A 27,812-nucleotide genomic window follows, 5' to 3' on the forward strand; every position below is an offset into this window, starting at 1 on the left:
CCACAATGGACCTACCTGTGTACACTAGATGGATGTGATGGAATGTACTGTCGTCCCTACATTTCAAGAAGAAGTAAGAATTGCAGTTGCAACAAACCCTTGCTTGCCTACAAAGAGAGCAGCAATTTGGATTTGTTACTTTGTTACCTGGAAGAATAACAAACTGTGCAAGGATGGAGGTTGTAGGAGCAAGGAGAAGTTGTCTGTAAAGTTGGTGGATGCTTATTTTCCATTTTGCAGTCCCTTGTCTCCCTCTTGTGGCCTCCTGGAGGCAAATAAATGTGCAAAAAAAAGACAGCCTGGCGGCCGGCTGTTGCAGTGTTGCCCTCTCAGGCAACACTGAGTGACTGACTGAGCCTCACCGTCTTATATAAAGTTCAGACGGAACTTTGCACGTGTCATAGTGGAGCCCTCAGGATTCCAGAGCCAGCTTTCTGACATCATAATGGGGCCTCAGAGATAGATAAAAGCCTGGGCCCAGGCAGTGTTGGTCAGTGCTGCTCAGCAGGCAGCACTGGACTGGATTAAAGCTGATACAAGGTGTGAAGGAACAAGGGGTGGCTGTGGGCATGCACTTGCTGCCGCTGCCAGTGTTTATCTGCATGGCAGGAGGGCATTTGGGCGTTGCCAGGAAGGCGTTTTTATGTAGATTCCTCCTCTTTCAGCACTGCATTGTGGTGCAAGCAAAAGAAGCAAATCCTGTGTAGCTTCCTCTCCGGCCTTTATTCACCTCCCTCCCGCTTAGTAGCTGTAAATGTGTGTGAGCCTGCAGGGCCCCATGGAATTGCCTAGGAGTAGGCTGAATCAATCGCTGCAAGGGGTGAACAGCAGTATGGGACAGGCTCGGGCAAGGCAAGGGCCGCTCGGGTTATCGCTTCTCGGCCTTTTGGCTAAGATCAAGTGTAGTATCTGTTCTTATCAGTCCTTGTAAGGATAGATAGCTCGGAGAACCACTGGGGGCTATAAACACTAGCTTAGCGATCCAAGAGCGTTCCAGACGAAGCCGGCGACGAACTGCGGAGAAGAACCAGCGAAGACGACGATCCAGAAGGGAGAAGCCGCCATCGGGGAAGAAGCTCCGGGAGATCGCTGCCGGGAAGAAGAAGGAGAACTGCGACAGAGACCTTCGGAGAAGAGCCGCTGCTGAAGGGGATCTTTGAAGAAGCTCGGCCGCAGAAGAAGCTCGACGAGGAACCGCTGCGGAAGAAATTTCGTGGAAGAACCTCGGCCAGCAAGGAGAAGATTTGCATAGCTCCGCCCCCTTCGGGAAAGAGCTATCGAAGATCCTCCCCAAGCGACAGGAACAGCTGGAAGAAGCCATGGCCTCAACCAGCAACCCTGCCACCCAGAAGAAGAAGGCTGATGGACCAGGTGAGCCGGCCCAGGCCAGGACATCTCCTCCTGAAGCCTCCTCAGGCGAACAGGCCACCAGGAAGCCGAACCAGGCTGCTCCAACCCTGGAGCCCTGGATGAAGCAGACGGTGGCCCTGAAGCTGAAGGAGGTGGACGGGAGAGTGCCGGACATGACGGAAGAAGTGTTCTGCCAGAAGATGCTCCTGGACCAGGGCTTCGCTAAGCCGGAGACCATCAGCATCCAGGCCTTCATGACCGGGATGTTCTTCGTGACCTTCGCTTCGATCAACATCTGCAGAAGGTACTGGGAGATGGTGAAAGCGGCGAGGCCTGAATCCCCTTTCTCTCGCTTTGTGGGCAACTGCCCTGTCCAAAGAGAGGAAAGGCGGGTGACGGTCTCAATGCGGAACCCACACACCCCCGGCAAAGACATCACCACGCTCCTGAAGCGGTTCTGCACAGTGGTGAGGGAACCCACCCACATCCTGAACGGACTCGGCTTCTGGACTGGCAAGTGGTCGGTAATCGTCCGACTGAACAAGGATTCCAGCGCGGAAGACGGCCTCCAGCACCTGCCCCAGTCATTCTCGCTGGGCAACTCCTACGGCCTCATCTATTACCCGGACATGCCGCAGATCTGCAGGAGATGCAGCAAGAAGGGTCATTCGGTGAAGGACTGCAAGGAGGACGCCTGCAAGAACTGCCGGGTAACAGGACACGAGACCAAAGACTGCCCGAAACGGACAATGTGCAACCTCTGCGGACAAGCAGCCCACTCTTACAAGGACTGCCCGAAGAGGGATCGATCCTGGGCAACTGTAGCAGCAAAAGCTCCGGCCAGAGGGAACCCCGCCCCAGCCAGAGCTCCAGCGGCACAGAAGACCGGGAAAAAGAAGGATGGTAAGAAGACGACAGTCCCTCCCCCCCCTCTCCCGGCCCTCCCTCGCCCTACCCTTCCCACCCTCCCTCGCCCGGCCCTCCCCACCCCCCCCGTCCCCAACCCCTGTCACCCCCACTGAGGCTCTCACCTTCTCCTACCCACCCATCTCAGTGGTCCTGTCACCTGCACCTCTCCCAACCCAGCCTCCCTTCTCCCCAGCTCCAGCAGCACTAACATCTTCCCCTCCAGCTGCTGGAGTCCTCTCCCTGGAGGATTTTCCCCCTCTTGTCTCCTCAGGTGCCATCCAGAGGAAGAGAAAGGTGAGGGACAGCCCAGCTGCTGAGTCCTCAAAGCGACAAGTCGTGGAAATCTGCGAAGATTCCCTTGCGCAGCAGGAGGAAATGGAGCAGATGGTGGAGGAACTCGTGTCTGAACCTGAGGTCATCGACTTCACAACAGACATCCAGGTGGCTACAATCCTGGAACAATTTTTGTCAGAGGGCCTGCTGGATCTTCCGGACCCGCCAGGCTCCAGAGAGGAGGATCCGCCCGACCGGACTGGTAACTAAGGTGTATCGTTTGCACTAACCTTCTTTATTCTCCCCCATGGCTGCTGAACTTAACATCTTTAGCCTCAATGTGAGGAGTGTTAGAGATAGGACTAGATGTCAGATGGTGCTAACTTTTCTTTCCAAGCAGTCGAGTGATGTATTTATGCTGCAGGAATGTACTCTCCCCTCTTCCAGGTCATACCATCATCTGGCCAGGCAGTGGACCCATGGCCCGTCCTACTGGTCTGGTGGGGGCGACTGTAAGTCTGCAGGGGTTGCCATCCTGATTAGGGGAAGCGTATTTACTGTTGACTCTGTCCAGGAGCTCGTCTGCGGCCGCTTGTTGGTCGTAGACGGTTCCTGGGCGGGAGAGCCGATTAGGCTCATCAACGTGTACGCTCCCCCTATGAAGGCTGAGCGCCTGGAACTATTCCAGACCCTGCGGACCCAGCTCGCCACCACTAGGGCAGTGGTGATGGCCGGGGACTTCAACTGCCCCATCGAAGAGGATGGACGAAGTTCCGGCACTTCAATCAAGCTGGATGTCAGTTCCAAACTGCTTATCGAGATGGTAACCGAAGCATCCTTGCAGGACGTGGTGGGCTCCATGGGGATCGGCTCTGTGAACTATTCATGGAGCCGACCCGATGGCTCACTTCGTTCTCGGATTGACTTTGTGTTCACCTCCCGGGCAGTCAAGCAGCATGGGCACTCCATGATCCCCTGCTTCTTCTCTGACCACAGGGCCATTCTCTTCCAGGGTGCCATCGGCCACGGTTTTCCTCCCGGCCCTGGCTCCTGGAAGCTGAATTGTGCCCTGCTGGAAAGAGAGGAGGTACTGGCGGAGCTTAGAGACGCCTATATTGTTTGGAGGAATGATAAAGTTTTCTTTGACAAAACCTGTGACTGGTGGGAATATGTTAAAGTTGAATTTCGTTGTTTCTTTCAGGCAAAAAGTCGTCAACAGGCGTGTGAGAGGAAGAGAGACTTCAGAGAGATGCAGCGTCAGCTGCGATCCCTGCAAGACCTCCTTCAATGCGGCTGGGACGTCAGGAAGGAGCTGGAGGAAGCCAAAAAGGGCCTGAAAAGGCACTTTGAGGAGGAATCCAAGCGAATTGTCTTTCGTTCCAAGGTGGAGAACCTGGAGAAGGGTGAGAAATGTAACTCGTTCTTTTTCAGGAAACTCCATGCCGGCCACACGCCCCTGAAGGAACTTCGAGATGAGACCGGAAACATGCATTCTGGGAAGAAGGAGGTGATGGGAGTCGTCACAGACTACTACCGAAGCCTCTACTCCCGGAAAACCACTGACCCCGAAGCCGCCGATAAATTCCTGTCAGGTATCACTAATCATCTTGATCCTGCAGGTACGGAGGCTATGGATGTACCCCTGACGGTGGAGGAACTGCTCTCTGCCGCTAAATCCTTCAGACCCGGCAGGACCCCGGGCAGTGATGGTCTCCCAGCAGAGCTCTATGTAGCGCTGGGGGACTTGATCTGTCCGGACCTGCTGGAGCTCTATGAGGAGATGGTGGTGGAGGGTAGAATGCCACCGTCCTTGAGAGAAGGCATGATCACGATCTTGTATAAGCGGAAGGGGGAGAGATGTGACCTGAAAAACTGGCGTCCCATCTCTCTCCTGAACGTGGACTACAAGATCCTCGCCAAAGTATTGGCCAACAGACTGAAGGTTGTCATCGGACGGATCATCGGATCGGACCAAACCTGCGGCATTCCTGGCCGTAGGGTGGCCGACAGTCTTGCCCTGGTGAGGGACACGGTGCATTACATGCAAAGCCGCCGTACACACGCGGCCCTGGTCAGTCTGGATCAGGAGAAGGCTTTTGACCGGGTCTCTCACGAATTCATGGGTAAGGCTCTGCGTAGGCTGCGGCTTGGCAGGTTGTTCTGTTTGTATGTTAACCTGATGTATTGCGACATTTACAGCTCGGTGCTGGTGAACGGCTGGAAGACTGACCCCTTTCCTGTATCGTCGGGGGTTAGACAAGGCTGTCCTCTTTCACCTCTCCTTTTTGTTTGTGTTATAGAGCTCTTCGCAGAGGCTATCCGGCAGAATGGAGAGATCAGAGGGATCACCGCACCAGGTCCAGGACACTTCGAGGTCAAATGCTCGCTGTACATGGACGACGTGACCGTCTTCTGCGCTGACCAGAGTTCGGTGACTGCACTCGTCCAGACCTGCGAGGAGTTCGGACGCGCTTCAGGGGCAAAAGTCAACTGCGGGAAGTCGGAAGCCATGCTCTTCGGAAAGTGGTACCTGCCTTCTCCTGCCTCCTTCCCGTTTACTATCAAGCCGGACTTCATCAAAATTCTGGGAGTCTGGTTCGGTAAGGAAGGTGCAGCCCTAAAGTCGTGGGAAGAACGCTTGGCCAAAGTCAACCAAAGGATCGGACTGTGGAGCCTCAGACAACTCACTATTGAGGGCAAAGCAATGGTCCTGCGTAACGAAGTCTTGCCTGTGCTACAATACACTGCACAGGCATGGCCCCCTCTTGCCACCGTCTCGAGGGCCATTACCAGGACTGTGTTTCGCTTCATCTGGGGCTCGAAAATGGACAGAGTAAAGCGGACTGTTATGTACAAGGAGCCCCGCAAAGGTGGGAAGGGTATACCCGACATTCCCACTCTGCTGCGGATCGCTTTTGTATGTGACTGTGTTCGTAGGACTCTGAGGACAGCAAACGGCTCTGCGGGCAAGGCCATGTCCCGCTACTTCCTCCTTCCCCTCTGGCGAGGTTTTGGCTGGGACAAGTGGGACAGCTCCTTCCCTTACAACTGGCACGCTCCCTGGTTCTACGGAGATGTCGTCCGGTTTGTGAGGGAGCATCAACTGGAGGGTCTTAAGCCCGACTTGTGGAAACCTAAGACGATCCACAAGCACATCAGAGCAAAGGACTCACTGGAGTCTGTTCCAGGGCTTCATGCCGACACGTTGGAGACTGTTTGGACTAACGTGTCATCTGGCAGGTTGACCAACGGGCACAAGGACATTTCATGGATGGCCATCCAGGGAGGACTGCCTCTTAGGTCATTCATGCATGCCCGCAACCTGTGCAAGACCCGGTACTGCCCCAGGTGCCCCTTCACGGAGGAAACATCTTTGCACATTTTCTGGCAGTGCCCCTTTGCACAGGGTCTGTTGAAAGCCTTGGAACATGAACTCAAGGACTCAGTACCCAGGAACAGACTGTCGTACCGCTCGGTACTTTATGGACTATTTCCTGGGAATACCACGGATGGAGCAATCCAGGAAGCCTGGCGCCTTATGAACTGCTTTAAGGACGCTATATGGTTTGCCAGGAACCGTCTGATTTTGCGGAGAGAGAGTGTGTCCGTCCAGGACTGCCGCAGGCTGATCCACAGCCTGCTCAGAGACTATTCCACCTGGGACAGCCCGGACGTCGATGAGGAAGAGGACTGATACTCCCCTTCCCCCCACTCTCCCTTCTTGTGTGTTGTCTTTCAATAAAGCTTCGGGCCTGTGATTTCCCCCTTCCCTATCCCCTCCTACCCACTCCCCTATCCCATCACTTGTCTGTAATGCTTTGTTGTTTGGCGTTAGTGAATGCAAGAATGTTAGTGTAGCATGTGGTGTAATGTATAGCATAGGCTAGCCTGTACTGTGTATTATACTGTCATGTTATGTTTGACGACTGTTATTATTTATTATTTACTGCTTCATGGCTTGCGCTGCGTCGCAGTAATGTTTGTATGATGACGATTGATTGTCAATAAAGCAATTTTCAATCAAAAAAATCTGTTCTTATCAGTTTAATATCTGATACGTCCCCTATCTGGGGACCATATATTAAATGGATTTTTAGAACAGGGAGATGGAAATAGAGCTTGCTCTGTCCACTCCACGCATTGACCTGGTATTGCAGTATTTCCAGGACCGGTGCACCCTTCCCTTATGTGTTGACTAAAATCAGATTCCAAAAGTGCTATTTGTGTTTGCTATTGTTTTTGTCTTTCTGATGGGATCTCCCCTTTTAATCCCATTATTTCAACACCTGTTGGACAATGCATTTGTACAGTCATGTGTGATAATGAGCTCATTTATTAAATGCAATTAATGAATACATTGCCACCTCTTGTTGTGTGTGTGTGTGTGTGTGTGTGTGTCTTCTGTGTTTCTGTGTTTCCGGCATTTCACATTGGAACAGCTCATTCACCTTCCTTGTCTTCTCTCCGCCCTCCCTCCTAGGTAAGTTAAAGAGCTGCACCTGAGCCAGCCACTGATTGATGCAGCACCACAGTCAAATAGTGGAGTGGAGTGGAGTAGGGGAACAGCAAACAGCCATTAAAGCAGCCAGCCGCCTACCCGCCACAATGGACCTACCTGTGTACACTAGATGGATGTGATGGAATGTACTGTCGTCCCTACATTTCAAGAAGAAGTAAGAATTGCAGTTGCAACAAACCCTTGCTTGCCTACAAAGAGAGCAGCAATTTGGATTTGTTACTTTGTTACCTGGAAGAATAACAAACTGTGCAAGGATGGAGGTTGTAGGAGCAAGGAGAAGTTGTCTGTAAAGTTGGTGGATGCTTATTTTCCATTTTGCAGTCCCTTGTCTCCCTCTTGTGGCCTCCTGGAGGCAAATAAATGTGCAAAAAAAAGACAGCCTGGCGGCCGGCTGTTGCAGTGTTGCCCTCTCAGGCAACACTGAGTGACTGACTGAGCCTCACCGTCTTATATAAAGTTCAGACGGAACTTTGCACGTGTCATAGTGGAGCCCTCAGGATTCCAGAGCCAGCTTTCTGACATCATAATGGGGCCTCAGAGATAGATAAAAGCCTGGGCCCAGGCAGTGTTGGTCAGTGCTGCTCAGCAGGCAGCACTGGACTGGATTAAAGCTGATACAAGGTGTGAAGGAACAAGGGGTGGCTGTGGGCATGCACTTGCTGCCGCTGCCAGTGTTTATCTGCATGGCAGGAGGGCATTTGGGCGTTGCCAGGAAGGCGTTTTTATGTAGATTCCTCCTCTTTCAGCACTGCATTGTGGTGCAAGCAAAAGAAGCAAATCCTGTGTAGCTTCCTCTCCGGCCTTTATTCACCTCCCTCCCGCTTAGTAGCTGTAAATGTGTGTGAGCCTGCAGGGCCCCATGGAATTGCCTAGGAGTAGGCTGAATCAATCGCTGCAAGGGGTGAACAGCAGTATGGGACAGGCTCGGGCAAGGCAAGGGCCGCTCGGGTTATCGCTTCTCGGCCTTTTGGCACGATCCCGTGTCAAGAGGAGGTCAGCATGTCATGCCCTTGGCCTTTTGGCATCGCCACTTCGGTGGCTTAAGCCAACTGCTGCTATAAGGGGGTAGGCTGGGTGATCAACTGTCGAGCGATCATGGGAGCTAGGCTTCGATACGCTGGGATCGGGGAAACCCGGATCAAGAATGGATTTGGCATTGACGTACCCTTGAACAAGAAGGACCTTTTTTCATTGAAACACCTGGTGAATGAAGTCATTTTCAAGACCCTCAACGTGAGTAGGAACGACATCCTTTGTCTTCAAGATCCCAGAGGTAATCGCTTCACTTTGGTTCTTAAAAGTTTGAATGCTTGTTACAACTTGTATGCCGCGATTAATGCTAACTTGCAAAACCCTGGGTTGGATGGACTTATCTTCACCGTTTTATATAACAACGATGTTCCACTGGTTGTTTTGATGTACAATCCTTATGTGATGGTGGATGATATTACTTCCTTCTTAAAGAAGTACTGCTCTTACGTCAGCTATTCTCACCAGGTGTTAAATGCTGAGTCCCTCTGGACAGGGAAGCATAAATTTTTTGTGAGATTTGAGGAGGATCCTTCAGGGCCTCTGGGTGTGAAATACCCTCCTAGGAATTTTGCCATCGGCCGGGACAAAGGCTACTTATTTTTTCCCCAGCCTCCTGTGTTTTGCAGGAAATGTAAAAGGTATGGCCATGTTCACGAAGATTGTACGCAAGAAGGTGTTACCTGTAACAAATGTAATCAGGACGGTCACCTGGCCAAGGATTGCAAAAACCCAATTGTGTGTAACATGTGCAGCATTGTGGGTCATGCCTTTAAAGACTGTCCAGAGCGTGCTAAAAACAGAAGGGTTAGGACTCTGGCGGAAGTAGTTGCAGGTGAACCTGGCAGTATGAGGTCTAATGTGATTCAGGGCCCAGCTGCCCAGGGAACTGAGGAGTCGGTGCCTGCCCTGGTGTCTGATGGGACTCTCCTTGAGTTAAATCGGTCTGGAAATACGCTGGCTGATGAAATGGAGGTAGCACCTGTTGAGAAAGACCTGCCTCACCCCTCTGATGACCTGACTGGGTTGAGAGGTGATGGGGAAGTGGATGGTTCTATATCCAAATCGCCTGTCTTTTCCTGGGAAGGAATTCTGGTGGAACAACAAGGTGAAGGTGGTCAAGGGGACTTTTCAACTGCACTTGTGAGGCCTTCTGAGGAGGAGGAAGGAGGTTCATCTTCTAAGAGACTTCGCACCATGTTGTCTCCTCTGAGTGAAGATGGAGTGAGCCCGGATAGGGGAGTCTACCCCATTTCTCACTTTCCTGAGGACTTTCCTTTTTTAGGAGAAGACGTGGACAAAGCTATCTTTGTGTCCGGTTGTCAGCCACCAGGAGGTGTAGGCTGATTAAACAGTGGGGTATTGGTGGATATCTACGGAAAAAGATCAAAATATGGACCCCAAAATTACACTTAATGTCTTATCCTTGAATGTCAGGCAAATTACATCAAAGCCTAGACGTGCTGTTGTGCTGGACTATGTTAGGAATCTTGGGGCAGAGATCATATGCCTGCAAGAGTGTGGTATATCTGAGTCACTGGGGGAGGGGGATTGGCCATATGGGCAGTATGTCTGGTCAGGATCTACTTCCAATAAGAATGATGGGGTGGGGATCCTATTAGGAAATATGGGTATGGATCTGGAGAGTTATACAGTGGTGGAAACAGGTAGATGTGTAATTGCAGTGGTATGTTGCAGGGGAGTTAGGGTTAGGGTGGTGAATACTTATTGTCCTATAGATAGAGCAAAAAGGCTGGCGTTGTTGGAAAAGCTAAGTTTGTTCTTACCTGGAAGGATTCCTACCTTTTTTTTGGGAGACTTTAATTGTTCTTTTGATGGGGATGGTCTGGATGTAACTGGGAAAAAGCTTAACCAACTTATATCTGATTTTTCTTTTATAGATGCAGCCGAATTGTCATTGGGTAAACCACCACCGCCAACATATAAATCAGATAGAGGGGGTATTGAGTCAAGAATTGATCGTATTTGCATATCTAAGGGTTTAGTGTGTAATAAGATGGTTCAGAATGAGGTACCTTTTTCAGACCATGTATATTTACGGGTATGGGTGGAGGTAAGTAGTAAATTTTGTTTTGGGAAAGGGGTGTGGAAGTTGAATACTAGATTATTGGAGGATGTTGAAGTGATGGATGAGTTCAAACGAAAGTATGATGTGTGGAAGGGAGAAAAAGATAGTTTTGTGGATGTGCTTAAATGGTGGGATTGGATGAAAGGGCAGATTAAAAATTTTTTTGTGAGATGGGGATACAAGCAGGCTGCTAGGAAACGTAACCAGTATAAGGAATTGAATATTAGGATAGAATGGTTGCGGAAGATGGGTGAGAAGGGAATTGATTTGAGTGATTTGCTAGAGGAGGCAAGGAACGAGTTAAAGCAAGTTTTGGAAAGAAAGGGAAAGGAGATTATTTTTAGGTCTAAAGTGGAGTTCTTAGATAAAAATGAAAAATGCACAAGGTTTTTTTTCAAGAAAATGTGTGGTAAGAAAGATGATATGGATGAAATTGTTAATGCGAAGGGGGAGCGTATAGTGGGTATGGATGTGTTAAAAGTGGTGGAATCGTTTTATTCAGAACTATATGGCAAAAAGTGGATTGATATCGGGTTGATGGATGAAGTTTTGAATGGTTTGGAAAATGTTCTTAGAGAGGAGGATTGTGTGGGGTTGAATGAGGATGTAACGTCTGAAGAAGTAAAGAAAGTGATAATGAGTGCGGGGAAAAATAAAACACCTGGTAAAGATGGCATTCCTGTGGAATTTTATGTGAAGGCCTGGGAGATAATAGGGTTGGATTTGGTGGAAGTATGTAAGTTTATATGGGATAAGGGGGTTTTGTGTGAGTCTATGAAAGAGGGTGTGATTGTTTTGATTTATAAGAAAGGGGATAAGAAGTGTTTGGGTAATTGGAGACCGATTTCACTGCTGAATGTGGATTATAAATGTTTTAGTAAAATTTTGGCTAATCGTATGCGTGAGGTGGTAGGAAAGGTTGTGGGTGAAGACCAAGTCTGTGCTGTGCCAGGTAGGAGTATGTCTGATAATTTGGTTTTGCTGAGAGATTTGATTGGGGACTGTATGAGTAGGAAACAGAAGTGTATGATGCTTGCGTTAGATTTCGAAAAGGCGTTTGATAGAGTGTCGCATGTGTTTATGTTTGCTGTACTTGTTAGGATGGGCTTCCCAGTGAGGTTTTTGGAAGGTGTGAAGTGTTTGTATAGGGATGTGTCAAGTGAAGTGTTGGTGAATGGTAATTTAAGTTCAAAAGTATGTGTGAGATCTGGGGTAAGACAGGGGTGCCCTATGTCCCCAGTTTTGTTTATTTGTGTGATCGAAAGTTTGATGTGTTTGGTAAGAAAAGATAAAGTGGTGAAAGGTTTTTTGATCCCAGGGAGTGGAGGTAAATACGTTAAAATTCTGGGTTATATGGATGATGTTGTGGTTATGAGTGATTGTATGGCTGGGTTGAATAGAGCAAAATTATGGTTGGATTTTTTTTGTGGGGCATCAGCTTTTAAGGTGAATTGGGATAAGTGTGTCTTTAAGTGCTTTGGGGATAGGAGGGTAAGTATGGAGGGAGTGAGGAATGAAGTGGGTGCAGTAAAAGTGTTGGGGATACAGTTTAATGAGGACTTGAGAGGGAATGAGAGTTGGGATGAATGTGGCAAGAGGATTGAGAAGAAATTGAATTTTTGGAGACTTAGAGACCTGACTTTATCAGGGAAGGTGTTGATAATTAAGACAGTGATTTTGCCTATTTTGGTTTTTGTGGCTAGTATTTTTCCCTCCGCTAGTAGGAAAATCAAAAAGTCAGAGAAAATGGTGTTTACCTTTCTGTGGGGAAGTCAAATGGAAAAGTTGAAGCGTGAGTATGTTTATAAGTCTTGTGAGAATGGAGGTTTGGATTTTCCGAATGTGGAGGTCTTTCTTGGGTTAAATTATATTAAAACAGTGGTGGGGCTCTTGGGGAAAGGAAATAAGAGTGCGTATATGGTAAGGTATATGGCCGGTTGGATGCTTTATGGGTTAAATTGGTTTAAGAGAGACGCTACTGTGCCTGTTGCTTATGTATGTCCGGTATGGTATGTTGTGATTGAAAGGTTCATTAGGAAATATGATTTGATTGCAGTGCCTATGGGTGGGTTTCTGGATAAGAAGGCTGTGCTAAAAAGATTGTGTGTGAATGAGGTTGTGTGTAACATTGTGGGTTTGCGAGGAGAGGATGTTGTGGATACTTGGAAGAAGTTAGGCGTGAGAGGTATGTCCAATAGACAAAAGGACATAGTGTGGATGGCGTTGCATGATATATTGCCTGTTAGAGATGTGCAGAGGAGGAGAATGCTAGTTAGATTTGAGGTGTGTCCAAGGGTTGGGTGTAATTCACGGGAGACTGTTAGGCATCTTTTTTGGGACTGCAATTATTCGTATGAGGTATGGAGGAGGATGGGTGGCGTCTGTAAGGAGTTAGCTGGGGTGAAGTTTGTGGATTGGAAGGTTGCGATGTTTGCTATAGGGGCTTGTAACAGAGTAAGTGATAGGATTTTATGGTTGATTATGGTGTGTATAATGGAAAGCTTATGGGATGTACGTAATTTAGGTGTTTTCAAACATAAGTGGGTACCCATTGGTGAGTGTGTGAGGATGGTTTTGTCAAGACTATACGTAGTCTATCGTTGGGATAGTCAGTGCGGTGGTGGTATAGACGCAGAGGGGATATGGAAATTTAAGAAGTGGAGGAGGTTGGTGAAATATAGCTAATTGATAAGATTTATTCCTGTTTTATTTTTGTTCTTCACAATCCTTTCTGTGTCTTGATTATTATTGTTTGGAATAAAATAGCCATGATGATGTACGACTAAGGCAACTTATGCCTTAAAATGCAAAATGGTTTGTGTACTGTTGCTTTAAGTTAAACTGAATGGTTTTAAAAAAAAAAAAAAAAAAAAAAAAAAAAAATCTGTTCTTATCAGTTTAATATCTGATACGTCCCCTATCTGGGGACCATATATTAAATGGATTTTTAGAACAGGGAGATGGAAATAGAGCTTGCTCTGTCCACTCCACGCATTGACCTGGTATTGCAGTATTTCCAGGACCGGTGCACCCTTCCCTTATGTGTTGACTAAAATCAGATTCCAAAAGTGCTATTTGTGTTTGCTATTGTTTTTGTCTTTCTGATGGGATCTCCCCTTTTAATCCCATTATTTCAACACCTGTTGGACAATGCATTTGTACAGTCATGTGTGATAATGAGCTCATTTATTAAATGCAATTAATGAATACATTGCCACCTCTTGTTGTGTGTGTGTGTGTGTGTGTGTGTGTCTTCTGTGTTTCTGTGTTTCCGGCATTTCACATTGGAACAGCTCATTCACCTTCCTTGTCTTCTCTCCGCCCTCCCTCCTAGGTAAGTTAAAGAGCTGCACCTGAGCCAGCCACTGATTGATGCAGCACCACAGTCAAATAGTGGAGTGGAGTGGAGTAGGGGAACAGCAAACAGCCATTAAAGCAGCCAGCCGCCTACCCGCCACAATGGACCTACCTGTGTACACTAGATGGATGTGATGGAATGTACTGTCGTCCCTACATTTCAAGAAGAAGTAAGAATTGCAGTTGCAACAAACCCTTGCTTGCCTACAAAGAGAGCAGCAATTTGGATTTGTTACTTTGTTACCTGGAAGAATAACAAACTGTGCAAGGATGGAGGTTGTAGGAGCAAGGAGAAGTTGTCTGTAAAGTTGGTGGATGCTTATTTTCCATTTTGCAGTCCCTTGTCTCCCTCTTGTGGCCTCCTGGAGGCAAATAAATGTGCAAAAAAAAGACAGCCTGGCGGCCGGCTGTTGCAGTGTTGCCCTCTCAGGCAACACTGAGTGACTGACTGAGCCTCACCGTCTTATATAAAGTTCAGACGGAACTTTGCACGTGTCATAGTGGAGCCCTCAGGATTCCAGAGCCAGCTTTCTGACATCATAATGGGGCCTCAGAGATAGATAAAAGCCTGGGCCCAGGCAGTGTTGGTCAGTGCTGCTCAGCAGGCAGCACTGGACTGGATTAAAGCTGATACAAGGTGTGAAGGAACAAGGGGTGGCTGTGGGCATGCACTTGCTGCCGCTGCCAGTGTTTATCTGCATGGCAGGAGGGCATTTGGGCGTTGCCAGGAAGGCGTTTTTATGTAGATTCCTCCTCTTTCAGCACTGCATTGTGGTGCAAGCAAAAGAAGCAAATCCTGTGTAGCTTCCTCTCCGGCCTTTATTCACCTCCCTCCCGCTTAGTAGCTGTAAATGTGTGTGAGCCTGCAGGGCCCCATGGAATTGCCTAGGAGTAGGCTGAATCAATCGCTGCAAGGGGTGAACAGCAGTATGGGACAGGCTCGGGCAAGGCAAGGGCCGCTCGGGTTATCGCTTCTCGGCCTTTTGGCTCAGATCAGGTTTATTGCCTGGTCTGGGCCGGGGGTTCGGTCTTTCGTGGAGTCCTCTCCGACGTTTTTGGGAGCGATCACCGTGCCGTTGGGCATTCCATATCAAGATGGCAGCAGTGCGGAATACTATTCGTTTTGTGGTAAATGAGCAGAGGAGAGACGAAGTGGATACTGGGCACATCATTGAGAACATCCTTCTGGACCTGGCTGGAGTTAAGTTGGTAGAGGTATTCTGTATCCAAGCTTTCAGCAATATTGCTACGTATGATGTATCCTTTTTTGAGGCCGCCTACTGTCTAAATGTTTTTCAGTTGCTCAAGGAGAAACACATGCATGAGGCTTTAACATCTATTGAAGTGCAACCTCTTTTTTCAGCAGTGGAGAAATGTATTACCATCCACATGTATAACCCATTTCTGGATAGAAGGCTGGTCAGGGCCTTTTTAGCTCACTACTGTACCCATGTTAGAGGTGGTGTGGAGCAGAAGAATCTATGGGGAGTTTTCAATGGTGATATCAAGTACTGGGTCAGGCTGAAACCTGACTCCAGCTGTATTGGAGGAGTGATGAATCCTCCTGCTAATTTTTCAATTGGTGGTAATAAGGGGTATCTGTATTACCAAGATATGCCATGCTTTTGCAGATCATGTTTTTCCTACGGGCATACCAAAGATGCATGTAAAGGCAAGGTTTGCAGAAATTGCAAGGAAACCGGACATGAGGCTAGTGCATGTATTTCCCCATCCAGGTGTGATATTTGTGGTTTGCCTGGCCATACCTGTAGGAAATGTCCAAAGGTGTTTCCTTTCTTAGGACAAGAGAGAAGAACATGGGGCAGACAGGTGAGAACAACAAGTTCCCTTGCTGCCTCTTCTGAGGAAATTTCAGAGCCTGCTGGCAGTGTTTCTGTGTCTGCTTGTCAGGACCCAGGGAAAGCTGTATTAGGAGAGGTTCTAACCTCACATACTAACAGCATGGAGTTGGGTGTGGTCCCTCCTGCAGAGCAAAGTGTTGATGAAGCACCTGGGGTTATACCTATGGAAGGTGAAGACACAGCGCCACCTATTGGGTGTGCTTCCCCTGATGATGGTGCAAGTATGCAAATTTTGTCTTTTTCTAGCCCAGAGTCAAAAATGGAAGACTCAGCTAAAGTGGAGTGGTCAATATCGGAGGAGGACGAGAAGGAGGCCAGGATGCCTAGTGCCACTAGTGCGGAAATCTTCCATAAAGTTGTCTCAAAAAGGGGGAAGTCTGGAAAAGCGGTGAAGAGACTGAAGATAGGCTTGTTGGAAGATTCGGCTCATGCAAATCCTTTCTCATTGTTGGACAGTGACTCTAGTTCTAGCCCTAAGTCATCTGAGGTGGCCTCAGAAGTACCCAGCTCTCCTGGGGAAGGTTTCCTCAGTGAAGTCAATGTGGCGAATCTGGAAAGAGCGATGTATTTCCCTGGGACGTGATATGTTCTGGTTCTTCATGGCTTTCCATTGCACTAACCATACTATGCCCGCATGTCTTTGAGATTAAAAATTGTCTCACAAAATGTACGGGTGTTCTCCTCTGCTCACAAGCGTGCTGCAGTCCTGGACTTTTTGGCCTCTAAGGGCAGTGACATTGTTTGCGTACAAGAATGTGGTTTATCAAAAATGCCTAGGAAAGAAGAATGGAAGTTTGGGGAAGCAATTTGGTCTTTTTCTTCCACAAATAGGAATGATGGAATTGGTATCCTCTTCAAAAATAATGAGTTTGTCATCAAACAGACTCAAATTATACAGGAAGGAAGATGTGTCTGCGTGTTACTAGCCTATAAGGGGTGGCAGTTTAGGCTAATCAATATCTATGGCCATGCTGTGAAAACTGATAGGTTGGCACTTTTTGATAGTTTAAAATTTTTTCTACACGGTAAAGTTCCTGTCATTATTGTTGGTGACATTAACTGTATCCTGGAGAAGCAGGCCCGAGCTGGGTCCACAGAGTCTAATGTGGATGTCACTGGAGTTTTGTGGAATAAAATTTTGCAGGACTTTGCTTTGCAGGACGCTGTCACCAGGAAACCAGGTCCATTTACCTATCATGCCGATGACGGAAGAACGGATTCTCGTCTGGATTTTTTCTTTTTTTCTACCTCTGCAATGAAATGTGTAGATTATGCGCAGGAGAGAGTGTGGTTTTCAGATCACGAGTGTTTGTTGGGGGTTTTTGTTATAAATAATTTCTTTTATGGTAGAGGGGTATGGAAGATGAATGTCAGTTTTCTGTGTGATGAAAGGGTAAAAACTAGGTTTGGGAAAAAATATGGTTTTTGGGCTAGAAAGAAAAGTTCTTTCTCTAATGTGTGTGAATGGTGGGTATGGGTGAAAAAAAAGATTGGTGGGTTTTTTAGACAGATAGGATATAGAAGAGCGAGAAGGAAAAGATTGCAATATTTACGCTTTAACATGCGGATGACGTTCCTTCAACAATGTAAAAATTTGGGTATGGATGTAAGACACGATTTGGAAAAAACAAAAAAAGATATTAAGGAGTGGTTCCGAGAAAAAGGGAAAGAAATAATATTTAGGTCTAAGGTGGAGGTTAGAGATAATCACGAGAAATGTACTAGATTTTTCTTTAAAAAAATGTGTGGTGGAAAAAGTGGAATGAATGTGTTACTGGATAAGGATGATAAAGAGGTGTTTGGTAAGGATGTGATTGATGTGGTGTCTGATTTTTATAAACAACTGTATGATGTGAAGAAGTGTGATTTGGGTGATGATGAGGAGTTTCTGGATATTGTGTGTAATTTTGTTCCTGAAAGTGAATGTGAGGTTTTGCTTGGTGAGATTATGGATGGTGAAATAAAGGATGTGGTGGGAAGTATGGCTAAAAATAAGTCTCCAGGGATCGATGGAATACCAGCTGAGTTCTATGGGAAATATTGGGACATAATTGGGAAGGATGTTATAGATGTTATGAGAGTGTTGTTTTCTGGGACGAATATGTGTGATGTGATGAAGAAGGGTATGGTAGTTCTGTTGCATAAAAAAGGAGATAAGAGGCGTTTAGAAAACTGGCGACCAATTACTTTGCTGAATACGGATTATAAAATTTTTGCCAAGCTGATTGCGAATCGTATGAGAAATGTGATTGGGTGTGTGATTGATGAGGATCAGGTATGTGCGGTACCAAAAAGGAAATTGCATGAGAATATGGCGTTGGTGCGGGATATGCTTGAGGATTGTAAGGGTCGGAATAAGAAGGTGATTGTGTGTGCGTTAGATTTTGAGAAAGCGTTTGATCGTGTGGCGCATGTGTTTTTGTTTAAAGTGTTAGAGAGAATGGGTTTTCCGGTTCAGTTTGTGAGTTTGTTGAAGAATTTATACGCGAATGCAAAGAGTTGTGTGCAGGTGAATGGGTTTTTTTCCGAATCATTTAGTATTATGTCTGGTGTGCGACAGGGTTGTCCGTTGTCTCCCATCCTATTTATTTGTGCGATTGAACCATTGTTGCAAATGATTAGAAATGATAAGGTTGTGAAAGGTTTGGTGGTGCCCGGGTGTGATGGAAAACGTGTGAAAGCTTTGGGATATATGGATGATATTTGTGTATTGTGTGATTCTGTGTATGATATGTCCAGAGTGAAGTTGATTGTAAACATGTTTTGTATTGCGTCTGCTTTTAAAATAAATTGGGGTAAGAGCAAATTTAAATTTTTTTTCAGTAATGAGCGAGTGAGTGATTCTGATATGGAACAGGTGGATGGTGTGAAAATTTTGGGTATTGTGTTTGATGATGAGTTGAAAGGGAGAGAAAGTTGGGATGAGTTAGGTGGTAGGATTGTGAGAAAGTTGGAAATGTGGAGAATGAGGGATCTTTCTTTTTCGGGGAAGGTTTTAATTGTCAAAAGTATTATTCTACCTATGATTTTATATGTTGCTCTGGTTTTTCCTCCTGCTGTTGATATGTTAAAAAAAGTGAATAGAGTTTTGTTCCTTTTTTTATGGGGGAGCGGGATTGAGAAGGCAAAGAGAGAAATTCTAATGAAAAGCAGACGAAATGGAGGCCTTGATTTCCCAAATTTGGAGATCTTCATTGGAATTAATTGTGTACGGTTTTTTGTAGAGCTTTTATTTAAAGAATCCAAGGCTTCCAGAATGTCGAAGTATCTAGCTGGAACGGTGATTCAGCGTCTAAGGTGGGAAAAACGTAATTTATGTAAACCAATTGCTTTTCAGTGCACAGGGTGGTATTTGTATGTTGAAAAATTTATTAAAAAGTTCCAGCTAGAGGATGTAAGAATGGAGAGATTTTTGAGCGAAAAGAATGTTGTGAGAAGTATGTGTATGAATAATGTGATGTGTTCTGTAAATGGTTTGAATTCGATGGAGTCTAAGTCTGTGTGGAAGAAGATTGTTACGTATGATGTGTCAAATAAGCAGAAAGATTTGTTATGGATGTCGGTACATGGAGTGTTGCCTGTAAGGAGTGTGCAGAAAAGAAGAGGTTTGGTTGCATCTGAAAGGTGTCCGAGAGAAGGTTGTGGGGATGATGAGGATGTGAGTCATGTGTTTTGGTCGTGTAAGCATGCAAAGGATGTTTGGAAAAAGTTGAGTGGGTTGTGCGAAGAATTGACTGGTTTGAAGAGTTTGACGTATGAAATTGTCTTGTTTGGTTTGTGTAGTTTGGGTAGTGAAAAGGATAGAGTGTTGTGGATTTTTTTGACTTGTGTGAAAGAGGTATTGTGGAATACGAGGAATTTGAATGTGTATAAAAGAGAAGTATTTGAGATGGAGGATGTGGTTAGTATGGTATTGGCTAAATTGTATTTTTATTATAAATGGGATCTAGAAAAAGGTATGGATGCGGAAGGGATATGGCGAATGTTAAAATGGAGGTATTTAGTTTGAGGAATTTTGTTTGACTTATCTTGTATTTGATGGAAAAATAAAATAATGAACCAGAGTGATGAGATTTTTTGAAAAATAGAGAGGTGGTTTGAACAACTACAGTTCTCGGTTTTATTCAAAAAAACCTGAATGGTTTAATAAAAAAAAAAAAAAAAAAATCTGTTCTTATCAGTTTAATATCTGATACGTCCCCTATCTGGGGACCATATATTAAATGGATTTTTAGAACAGGGAGATGGAAATAGAGCTTGCTCTGTCCACTCCACGCATTGACCTGGTATTGCAGTATTTCCAGGACCGGTGCACCCTTCCCTTATGTGTTGACTAAAATCAGATTCCAAAAGTGCTATTTGTGTTTGCTATTGTTTTTGTCTTTCTGATGGGATCTCCCCTTTTAATCCCATTATTTCAACACCTGTTGGACAATGCATTTGTACAGTCATGTGTGATAATGAGCTCATTTATTAAATGCAATTAATGAATACATTGCCACCTCTTGTTGTGTGTGTGTGTGTGTGTGTGTGTGTCTTCTGTGTTTCTGTGTTTCCGGCATTTCACATTGGAACAGCTCATTCACCTTCCTTGTCTTCTCTCCGCCCTCCCTCCTAGGTAAGTTAAAGAGCTGCACCTGAGCCAGCCACTGATTGATGCAGCACCACAGTCAAATAGTGGAGTGGAGTGGAGTAGGGGAACAGCAAACAGCCATTAAAGCAGCCAGCCGCCTACCCGCCACAATGGACCTACCTGTGTACACTAGATGGATGTGATGGAATGTACTGTCGTCCCTACATTTCAAGAAGAAGTAAGAATTGCAGTTGCAACAAACCCTTGCTTGCCTACAAAGAGAGCAGCAATTTGGATTTGTTACTTTGTTACCTGGAAGAATAACAAACTGTGCAAGGATGGAGGTTGTAGGAGCAAGGAGAAGTTGTCTGTAAAGTTGGTGGATGCTTATTTTCCATTTTGCAGTCCCTTGTCTCCCTCTTGTGGCCTCCTGGAGGCAAATAAATGTGCAAAAAAAAGACAGCCTGGCGGCCGGCTGTTGCAGTGTTGCCCTCTCAGGCAACACTGAGTGACTGACTGAGCCTCACCGTCTTATATAAAGTTCAGACGGAACTTTGCACGTGTCATAGTGGAGCCCTCAGGATTCCAGAGCCAGCTTTCTGACATCATAATGGGGCCTCAGAGATAGATAAAAGCCTGGGCCCAGGCAGTGTTGGTCAGTGCTGCTCAGCAGGCAGCACTGGACTGGATTAAAGCTGATACAAGGTGTGAAGGAACAAGGGGTGGCTGTGGGCATGCACTTGCTGCCGCTGCCAGTGTTTATCTGCATGGCAGGAGGGCATTTGGGCGTTGCCAGGAAGGCGTTTTTATGTAGATTCCTCCTCTTTCAGCACTGCATTGTGGTGCAAGCAAAAGAAGCAAATCCTGTGTAGCTTCCTCTCCGGCCTTTATTCACCTCCCTCCCGCTTAGTAGCTGTAAATGTGTGTGAGCCTGCAGGGCCCCATGGAATTGCCTAGGAGTAGGCTGAATCAATCGCTGCAAGGGGTGAACAGCAGTATGGGACAGGCTCGGGCAAGGCAAGGGCCGCTCGGGTTATCGCTTCTCGGCCTTTTGGCTAAGATCAAGTGTAGTATCTGTTCTTATCAGTTTAATATCTGATACGTCCCCTATCTGGGGACCATATATTAAATGGATTTTTAGAACAGGGAGATGGAAATAGAGCTTGCTCTGTCCACTCCACGCATTGACCTGGTATTGCAGTATTTCCAGGACCGGTGCACCCTTCCCTTATGTGTTGACTAAAATCAGATTCCAAAAGTGCTATTTGTGTTTGCTATTGTTTTTGTCTTTCTGATGGGATCTCCCCTTTTAATCCCATTATTTCAACACCTGTTGGACAATGCATTTGTACAGTCATGTGTGATAATGAGCTCATTTATTAAATGCAATTAATGAATACATTGCCACCTCTTGTTGTGTGTGTGTGTGTGTGTGTGTGTGTGTGTCTTCTGTGTTTCTGTGTTTCCGGCATTTCACATTGGAACAGCTCATTCACCTTCCTTGTCTTCTCTCCGCCCTCCCTCCTAGGTAAGTTAAAGAGCTGCACCTGAGCCAGCCACTGATTGATGCAGCACCACAGTCAAATAGTGGAGTGGAGTGGAGTAGGGGAACAGCAAACAGCCATTAAAGCAGCCAGCCGCCTACCCGCCACAATGGACCTACCTGTGTACACTAGATGGATGTGATGGAATGTACTGTCGTCCCTACATTTCAAGAAGAAGTAAGAATTGCAGTTGCAACAAACCCTTGCTTGCCTACAAAGAGAGCAGCAATTTGGATTTGTTACTTTGTTACCTGGAAGAATAACAAACTGTGCAAGGATGGAGGTTGTAGGAGCAAGGAGAAGTTGTCTGTAAAGTTGGTGGATGCTTATTTTCCATTTTGCAGTCCCTTGTCTCCCTCTTGTGGCCTCCTGGAGGCAAATAAATGTGCAAAAAAAAGACAGCCTGGCGGCCGGCTGTTGCAGTGTTGCCCTCTCAGGCAACACTGAGTGACTGACTGAGCCTCACCGTCTTATATAAAGTTCAGACGGAACTTTGCACGTGTCATAGTGGAGCCCTCAGGATTCCAGAGCCAGCTTTCTGACATCATAATGGGGCCTCAGAGATAGATAAAAGCCTGGGCCCAGGCAGTGTTGGTCAGTGCTGCTCAGCAGGCAGCACTGGACTGGATTAAAGCTGATACAAGGTGTGAAGGAACAAGGGGTGGCTGTGGGCATGCACTTGCTGCCGCTGCCAGTGTTTATCTGCATGGCAGGAGGGCATTTGGGCGTTGCCAGGAAGGCGTTTTTATGTAGATTCCTCCTCTTTCAGCACTGCATTGTGGTGCAAGCAAAAGAAGCAAATCCTGTGTAGCTTCCTCTCCGGCCTTTATTCACCTCCCTCCCGCTTAGTAGCTGTAAATGTGTGTGAGCCTGCAGGGCCCCATGGAATTGCCTAGGAGTAGGCTGAATCAATCGCTGCAAGGGGTGAACAGCAGTATGGGACAGGCTCGGGCAAGGCAAGGGCCGCTCGGGTTATCGCTTCTCGGCCTTTTGGCTAAGACCAAGTGTATTTATACAGGAGGTTTTTAGTCAGAAGGTGCTCAGGTACCCTCTCTCTCGGCCTCGGGGGATCGTCCAGGTTCGCCTGGACTTCACCCCCGTGCTGCTATTTGGGAGAGAGGCTTAGTCCTGAGCAACGAGTTGCGATCCCCCCCCCCCAGCCCTTTGGTGTGTCTCCTTAAAGCCAAAGGGCGCAGCGCAAGCTGTGCGGTACCGACCTGGCCACGCAAATGGCAGGCGGACCTGATGCGGTGCCGGTATACGCCCGGTTGAGGAATACTGCAAGATTTATCTTGGCAGAGGGTGGAGGCGGTCCTCGTGGTCTCAAGTTCCTTGTCCACGATATTTTGGAAAAGCGGTTGGCGGTCCACAAGAACGAGATTTTGGCGATCCAGGACTACCCAAGGCGTGGAGTGTACGACGTGACCTTTATGGGAGAAGGAATCCTCCGTGATGCCATGGGAAAAGCTGAGAGGCAACAAGGTGAACTCATGGCCTTGGGAGTCCAGGTAATTGAACACGCTTTTGAAGTAACCAAACTCGTAGTGATTAAAATGTATTCCCCATACGTGAAAGATCAGGAAGTGGCGGCGTTTCTTGCTGCATACTTTAAGAACGTTAAGCTGCTGGGGAGAGTTATGAACGAGTGCGGTGTGTGGACCGTCAAATGGAAATTTATTGTTACGCTAATAAAGGACCCCTCCACCCAAGAAACGAAGCTACCACCTGCTCGTTTTAAACTTGGGAATGTGAATGGCGACCTCTATTTCTCAGGAATGCCAAACTTCTGCAGGGCCTGCGGTACCTATGGACATACCAGTTTTAACTGCGATGTCACCTGCAGGAACTGTGGAAGTAAACAACACACAATGAGGGAATGTACAGAAGAGAAAAAATGTAATTTTTGTCAAAAAACTGGTCATCTTTATTATGCTTGTCCACATAGGTACCGAGGCGAAGAAGATGAGCAACCCGAGGTGCCCCCACGTGCTCCACCAGCAGAGCAGTCCCGTCCTCAAGGAGGAGAGCAAGCTGTTGCGGCGAAAGAGCAGAGAGGTACCTGGGCTTCAAGGGTACGGCCAGCCGAAGCCAAAACAGGTGCCTCTCAGCCAGCGACCTCAGGGGATAAAAATGAGCCCAGCGCGAAGGAAAAACGGCAGGCCAAGAGGAAGGCAGAAAAGGAGCAGGCCATCGATGAACCTGTGGCATCCCAGACGGCTGGTTGCTCAGGCGGTGCCGGGCCTGCTCCTAATCCTGGGTCTCTAGAGACCGACTCGGAAGGAGAAGACTGGGTACAGGTGGGTCCCCGTAAAAAGGGGAAGCAAGAACGTGCCAGTAGGAGGGAGACAGGGGAGGAGCAGATGGATACGTCCGTGCGGAAAGATGTGGCTCCTCCTGGGACCCCCTCCTCGCCTGCACTGGTGAGGAGGACGGGCACTGCTCCCTCCGTATTATCGGACACCCCGCCATGCGCACAACCTCCCCCTCTAGACCGGCCTTCACGGGCCCAGGGGGGAGAGGCGGGGCCCTTGGGGGACCCACCAGACATGGACCCAGTCGGTCAACCGAGAGAGACCCAGGTGAGGCTGTGCGAGTCTGGGCTCCCCGTGTACGAGGTGAGTGTTGCTGGCTCAGCTCTCAGCGACAGTAGTTCTTCTCCTGCCTCGTCCCTCTTTTCAGTTGAGTCGGATGAGGGCGGGGCCATGAGTTCAAGTGAGGTTTCGGGTATTGCTGGTGGAGGAGCAATCTGATTTTAAGTACGCCTATTATTTATTATTTTAAAATCAGAATTTTGCTTTTACTCTCCACGATGTCTGAGCTCATGGGAATCTCCCTCAACGTGAGGGGCGCCAAGTCAAAAGTGAGAAGGGTTGCTCTCTTCAATTTTTTATCTTGCCTGGCAGCCTCTGTATTTTTCCTGCAGGAGTGCGGCATTCCCCATACAATGAGATATGAAAATTACAAAAAGGATTGGAAGTATGGTCCATCCGTCTGGTCTGGATCCAACGAGTCCAGATCAGCAGGGGTCGCCATTCTTTTTAAGGGAAACGTTTTAATTGATTTTATTCAAGAAATCTTACCAGGACGTATTTTAATGGTTAAAGCTTTTATTGATGGTGTAAAGTGGCAGTTTTTAAATTTTTACGGATCACCAGAAAAGAACGAAAGAGCGAGGATGCTGGAGATTTTACCGCTTTTTATCAACACATCTGAGCCTTTTATCCTCGCAGGTGATTTTAATTGTATCCTGAGAGGAGAACGCCGGCTTACCAACAGTACAAGTAGGAACTATGACAAGACCTCTGGACTGCTCAAGGATATCGTGACTGATTTTAAATTAAAAGACATATACAAAGAATGTAACAGGAGCAGTCCAGAGGAAGCCGGCGTTACCTGGAGCAACGCCACCTGTAGCTCCAGGATTGATTTTATCTTTTGTTCTGAAAATTTACTGCCTTTTAATTGTGAAGTTTTAACCAATGTGTTTTCAGATCACAGGCTTTTATCTTTTAAAGTAAAGCATGATCTTAATAATATTGTATGTAAAAAGTCCTGGAAGATGAATGTTTCCCTTTTAGACGATCCACAGGTTTTAGCAGATTTTATTGAATTTTACCAAGAAAGCAGGCGGGTAAGAGATACACGTACTCCCATCAGTGCATGGTGGGAGAAAATGAAAAAGAAAATTAAAGATTTTTTTATTAAGAAAAGCGTGGCGAAAGCCAAAGAGAAATACGCTTTTTTTAAAATTCTCAATACCCGTCTGCAGACCCTGTACAAAATGCAAGATCATGACATAGACGTTAAAGATGACATCACCAATTTGAAAAAGGAGATAGCCCAGTGCCTGGAGCAGAAAGGTAAAGAGATTATATTCCGTTCAAAAATACAACATGTGGAGGAGAACGAGACCTGCTCCAGGTACTTTTTTAAGAAAATAAATAACAAAAAGGCAATTATCAAAAATATAGAAGGGGTGTCAGATGTACAGGGTCTTTTAAGTAAAGTTCATGAGTTTTACACTGACCTTTTTAATGTTAAGACTGTGGATCATAATTTTATGCGTGACTCACTGAAGGAGATTACTACTGTTTTAGACCCTGTCTCCCAGAATTTTTTATTACAGGAGCTGACGGAGCAGGAGGTTTTAGAAACTGTCAAAAGTTTTAAAACAGGGAAAGTTCCCGGACCGGACGGTATACCCAGTGAGTTTTATGTAAAATTTTATGACATTTTAAAAGAGGATCTTTTTAACCTTTTTTCTGATGTTTTTAATTCCAAGATGCTGCCTAAGTCCTGGCGGAAGGGTGAGGTCTCCCTGCTGTATAAGACGGGTGACATCGCAGTTTTAAAGAATTGGAGACCAATAACCCTTCTAAATAGCGACTATAAAATTATGGCTAAAATATGTGCAAATAGATTAAAAGCCATAATACCCCACATTATACACTCTGACCAGGTGTGTGGGGTGCCAGGCCGCAGCATCTGGGATAATTTAAACCTAATAAAAGACGTGATTGAGGACACGAGGTCTAGAAAAGGTAAACTAGCCATTTTATCTATAGACTTTGAGAAGGCGTTCGACCGTGTCTCTCATTTTTATCTTTTTAAGGTTTTAGAACGTATGGGTATACCTGAAGGTTTTTTATTATCTATTAAAGCCTTTTACAGAGAATGCACCAGCAAAATTTTAGTGAATGGTTTTAAGACACAGGACATATTTTTAAACTCTGGGGTGAAGCAGGGGTGTCCCTTGTCCCCACTGCTTTTTATATGTGCATTGGAGCCTCTGTTATGCGCAATTCGCCGCGATAAGTGTATCCGTGGAGTCCCCCTGCCCGGGGGAGGCGGCGTAGAGGCCAAAGCAGTGGGGTACATGGATGATGTGGCGGTTTTATGTAGGGACGCCCTGTCGCTTCAGAGAACCCTTAGGCAAATCGAGTTTTATTGCTGTGCTTCCGGTTTTAAGGTAAACTTCAGCAAGAGTAATATTTTAAACATAGGAAGCATGGCTCTTAGAGATATACCGGTTCCTGTGTCTGATAATATTAAAATTTTAGGTGTCTCCTTCAGTGAGTACGACAATGGTTTTATCAGTTGGGACATGGTGGCGCAGAAGGTAAATCAAAAAATATGCATGTGGAACATGAGGAAGCTTACCATGGAGGGAAAAATTTTAATAATTAAAATGATAATTTTACCTTTGCTTTTATACTTAAGCATGGTTTTCCCTCCTCCCACGGTTTTATTAAGAAAAATTACTAAAGCTTGTTTTACCTTCTTTTGGAGTTCCAGAATGGAGAAACTTAAACGTGAGACGGTAATGAAAATCAAACCAAAGGGTGGCAAAGACTTTCCAGATTTTAATAGGTTTCTTTTAATCAAGTACTTTTGTTTCTGTCTTAATTCTCTTTTTAAACAACATCATTGGTCTTATTTTCTACGTTTTAATACTGGGTTTTTTATGCGAAGGATGGGGTGGTTTGAAATTGTTTTAACCTCACCTTATGCTTTTAATCTACCAGCAAATTACGTGATTTTAGAGAAAATAGTGGCCTTGTTTAATTTTAAAGGGAAAAATTTTAATGACATGATAAACAGTAAGAAACTTATAAAAGACATAAGAGGAAATGAAGTCGTCACTAATATTGAAAATTTTAATAATGAACGCTGTGCTTTTATCTTCAAAATGGTTAATGTGTTTTATCTTTTTAATACACAGATGGACCTGGCCTGGAGCTGCGTTCATCAATGTCTTCCATGCCGGGCATTCCAATTCAGGAGAGGATTCACGAGGTCTGCTATCTGTCCGAGGGAAGGCTGCCAGGCTGAGGAGACCGTGCGTCATATTTTTTGGAGTTGCGATTTTACTAAACATATTTGGATAAAGATATTCCCTCTAATGAAGAAGATGGCAGACCTAAAGGACTTGAGTTACGAAATGATTTTATATGGACTCTTTGGATGCCCAACCGCGAACCAAAAGACTATTGCATGGAAGACGATGAACTGCGTAAAAGAAGCTCTGTGGAAGGCCAGGAACATCCTGATTTTTAAGCACGATGTTTTATCTGTTGACGATGTTTTAGGTCTTTGTTTTAGCGAGATGTACATTTATTATTTATTAGATAAAAAAAGAAATGCCACCCTTTCAAATAAATGGTTTGTAAAAGAATGGAACTCCAATATATAAGAATTTGCCACCATGTCCCCTTTTATGTGTTTTTATGTAAATTGATTTTATTACTGTAATTCATTGTAAAAAAGCTGTAATTTATTGTAAATGTTTTTGAATTTTAAGTAATAA

The 27,812-nt window shown here is 46.0% G+C and overlaps 3 non-coding genes and 2 pseudogenes across 3 annotated transcripts; all 5 read left to right on the forward strand.

Annotated features, from left to right (window-relative positions):
• Positions 1 to 870: 870 nt before the first annotated feature.
• Positions 871 to 972, forward strand: LOC142689243 (U2 spliceosomal RNA; annotated as a pseudogene).
• A 5,553-nt stretch (positions 973 to 6,525) lies between these two features.
• Positions 6,526 to 6,714, forward strand: LOC142689116 (U2 spliceosomal RNA). Its single transcript, XR_012858124.1, has one exon. It is a non-coding gene; the product is annotated as a U2 spliceosomal RNA (small nuclear RNA).
• Positions 6,715 to 13,014: 6,300 nt separating this feature from the next.
• LOC142689159 (U2 spliceosomal RNA) lies at positions 13,015 to 13,205 on the forward strand. The gene has a single exon (XR_012858151.1). It is a non-coding gene; the product is annotated as a U2 spliceosomal RNA (small nuclear RNA).
• A 6,296-nt stretch (positions 13,206 to 19,501) lies between these two features.
• LOC142689165 (U2 spliceosomal RNA) lies at positions 19,502 to 19,708 on the forward strand (annotated as a pseudogene).
• Positions 19,709 to 20,996: 1,288 nt separating this feature from the next.
• Positions 20,997 to 21,187, forward strand: LOC142689042 (U2 spliceosomal RNA). Its single transcript, XR_012858067.1, has one exon. It is a non-coding gene; the product is annotated as a U2 spliceosomal RNA (small nuclear RNA).
• Positions 21,188 to 27,812: the final 6,625 nt, after the last annotated feature.

The sequence above is a fragment of the Rhinoderma darwinii genome (genome assembly GCF_050947455.1).
Source record: "Rhinoderma darwinii isolate aRhiDar2 chromosome 5 unlocalized genomic scaffold, aRhiDar2.hap1 SUPER_5_unloc_28, whole genome shotgun sequence".
In the NCBI taxonomy this organism is placed as follows: domain Eukaryota; kingdom Metazoa; phylum Chordata; class Amphibia; order Anura; family Rhinodermatidae; genus Rhinoderma; species Rhinoderma darwinii.